We start from the raw sequence: 3,929 nt of genomic DNA, 5'->3' as shown, positions 1-3,929 counted from the left end.
CAATAATTATTTTTCATTAAATAATTATCCTTATTTTAAGAATATAAAAAAAACAATAAGCATTTTAAATATTGAAAAATTAGACCTTGTTAAATAATGAAGTATACGCATTCTTATAATGTATTTTCATAAAGATACAAAAAAAGCCCTCTTTCCCTCAAATATTCCAATCACTTATATTTCTCTTCTTCCTAAAAAGCAAATTTTAAAGCTAATTAATTTTGATTATTTTTTTAAAAAAAGTTTTTTTCCCTGTTATACAGGTTGGTCTAAATTCATGTTGTTTGAATATGGAGTTAGGATTCCTGAGAAATAGAATTGAAAAAAAGTCGGATATTTAAAATTTGATTTCTATTTTGACTATAAATTTGACTATTTGATCAATTTCGCTAAAATGTAGTATTTTTTAAAACAATGTAAAAAATGTACATCTAACAATTGAATTTTTTTACGACTATTATAAATAAAATAATAAATATTTACGAAAAGATATTTTTTAACAAAGGACCTTTATAGTGTATTTTATGGGAAAATTTTTTTAAAATTCGATTGAAAAGCTCTCGAGTTACTTCTCATATTGTGACTACCCCCAATACTTAGGGGTACAGAAATCCAAATCAGTCAAAAAAATGGTATGTTTATTCAGAGAAAGTACGTTTTAGTGTCTGATTTCGTAACTTGAAATATTGTCCCTGCACTTATTAATTAGCATATTTTAAGTCACCTCCTTGAACCATTGACATGAGAAGAACGTGAAGATCTGATTATTATATCAAAAGTTATCAGGGTAGTCCGTTTATTTATTTATTTTTTTGCGCACCGAACGTCTACAAACTTGTGATTCAAATCTGTTTAATTTTTTTCTGCTTTTTCTCTAATTTGTTCCATTCTGATGCAAAGAAAATTTTTCATAATTTGATTTTTTTTTGGTCTATTTCTTAACTTTTTGCCCTTTTTTTTTCACTGTTAAAAAATCAATTATTTCTAGATATTCTTAAACTAAGACGTCAACTTCTTCTAATTTATTTCTCATTAAAGAATGTATTATTGTCGCTATTTTGTCTAGAGTTCTGTATTAATTACTATATGTATATTTTTTCTTATTATCGGTTATGTGGGGGGTGGAGTTATTCGGCCATTATATTAAGACCATCGGTTTTTTGTAAATAAAAAGCTAACGAAGTTATAAAATTTGATTGTAGCTATTTTATTTGTAATTGTCATAACAAATCGTAATTATTTACACTGTGATCTTTAATGAATTTGTTATATCTCGATGATTTTATTGTTTTGGTATTAGCAAAGCATGATTATTTCTAAAAACAATTAATTTTATTCAGTTTAAATTTTGAAAATAATGGGTAATCATCTGGTTATGTTATAGTTCTTCTTTAATTCAGAGACATTTGTTGTGCGTGCGTATTTTTGTTACCTAATTGTATTTGTTGCTTAATTAAACAAATTGTTAGAATTGTTATTGACAGTTGAAGAAACGCAAGAGAATCTTCTTTAAAAATGATAAAGCAGACTTTTTTTTTTATTTCTAACTAATGCTGATTTCGAACACACTTGAATGCATTATAATTAAAAAGAGATAATTTTATTGTTGTAGTTAATTTTTATTTATTTATTAATCTATTAAAAAAAATTGCGTTGCAATCTTTTTGGAAAATTTTATAAACGTTGTTGAACAGCCGATCCAATTGTTTGAGTTTGCGACTGCTGATGTCCAACTTCGTAGCCTTGTAATTTTGAACCCGATTCAGAAGACAAGAGAACGCCTGTATCGAGCATTTTGGAGAAATTTGCTTTCGCAGACCACTTTTTTGATTGAACTAATCCGCATTTGCGTTACATGGAGAGGAGGATCACGAAAGCCTCCCGCGGTTAGTCTGACGGCAAGGGTAACCAATGATCCGTCAAAGAGGATATTTTACGTCAGCACCGTGGTAGGTGCAAGCCGGATACGGAAATCGTGTCGAGCAGTCATCGCTGGGAATCGAACCCGGCTCACCTCGTTGGAAGGTGAATGCTCTATCCCCTGAGTCACCGCGGCTCTTTTTGCAACATTGCCAAAAGGCTTAAATACTTCAAACAACGCTTTTATTTCGCATCGCATAAAAAAAGAGATTATAAATATTTTAGGAAGGGCGCCAGTGCGAGATTTGCCATAGGCGCTTCCTTCCATAGATACGCCTCTGGCTACGCACCCTGTTATATTGTGCATTCTTGAGAGTATTTAAAAAAAAAAAAAGAAAAACTTGTATTTCTCTTACATGGTGCTGTTAAATCGTGCTATGTTTCATAATCTCCGTTGACGATACTGAAATTTTTTTGCAAAGCAGATGCCGTTAAAATGGCTGAATATTGTTTATTTATTTTTTTAGTGCGCCTTAATGGGGAAAATACTTATCCCAGTTTCAATGTAACTACTACAGTTTTTAATATTGTCAAAAGCTATGATATTGCAAATGATACTAGCTTGGTCTGATGTTTGAACAAATAATTGAAAGGAATATGTTATAATGTTAATCTCACTCTTGATAAATATTTGACACGAGATATAAAAAAAAATTGTAAAAATATCGCTTATTTTAGAAAATTTTACATTTACGATTCTTGCCCACTGTAGAAATCTATCGAAATTTTCCAAAACATTTGTCTTTAACAATGCCGAACACCGTGTAACAACATTGATTTACTGGGCCAATCAATCAATTTTAATGAAGATATGCGGTAGTTAGACGTGGAAAAAAAATAATAAATTTCAAATTGAAGGGAAGTTATAGATACATTCTTATTTTAAATTACTAACATTTTTTGGGAAATTTCTGGTGATTTGTATGCGGATTCATAGACACTTGATTTGCGTGCTTCAAGAAACAATATTTCACTTGTGTCCAGATAGCAACACTAAGTAAGGTAAACAAAGGATACGATATACTGTGTTCTACTCATGAAGCTAGTTTTATTCTCCTGTTTCAGAACTATTTATCAAGTTCGTCAATAAATTGTGTTGCTAGTCAGAGCCTGACTTAGGCAGGGGCATACGGGGCAGTTGCTCTGGAGCCCCAAATCGAATAGAAAGTTTATTTTACGTTTTCTTTAATGAACTTATTTTAAACAAAATATCAGAACATTGTAAAATCCGTTAGCTTTTTCATTAATCTATCGTATGAACACAAAAAATCTATATTTTATAAATCCATAGCTTTCTAAGGTAGAATTTAGTTAAATTTTCGCAATTACGATAGACAAATTCGGCGAATCAAAAGCCTGTATTTTTAAATATTGCAATTTCGGTATGTTCACAAAAATACTGCCTTCTGATTGGCTTAATTAAGTCATCGTAATTTCGAAAATTTAGCTTAATTCCGCCCTAATGTCAGCTAGGATATGAATTTTTCGCATCTAGATGACAAAGTTAGCAATCAGAAAACGGTATTTGGCATGATGGATAAGATATAGAATTGTCAGAAAATCAATGAAATGGACAGAATGATATTTTGTCTGACTATTGAAGGGGAGACTTTATATCTATTTTAGGTTCCAGTCAGTTTTCTTGTTATATATTTATAATGAGGTAAAAAATTGAAATACCTCAATAGAGTTAGGCTCTTCATTACTGAATTAGTGAAGCAGAGGGGGGGGGGTGGCAATTAGGCTAAGTCGGGCTCTGTTGCTATTTAAGGAAATAAATAAAAAATTATTTTTTTCCCTTCAAAATAACCATTCATCGCAATCAACAACGTGGCGCAATTTAAGGATAAATGGAATAGATACCTATGCAAATACTTTTAATGTAATTGATGAAACAGAATTCATACTATAGAAGGTATTGTTTTATACTTTTGAAAAGTATGCGTGAAGTTTGGCGAGAATAATTCTCAGCTTTCTGTGCGGAATGCAGCAAACCGTACACCTCTGTC

This window comes from Parasteatoda tepidariorum, chromosome 7 (genome assembly GCF_982258835.1).
Source record: "Parasteatoda tepidariorum strain Cologne lab strain chromosome 7, Ptep-v5.0, whole genome shotgun sequence".
Taxonomy (NCBI): Eukaryota; Metazoa; Arthropoda; class Arachnida; order Araneae; family Theridiidae; genus Parasteatoda; species Parasteatoda tepidariorum.
The sequence above is the reverse complement of the archived record's forward strand: the minus strand, read 5'-3'. Positions refer to the sequence as shown.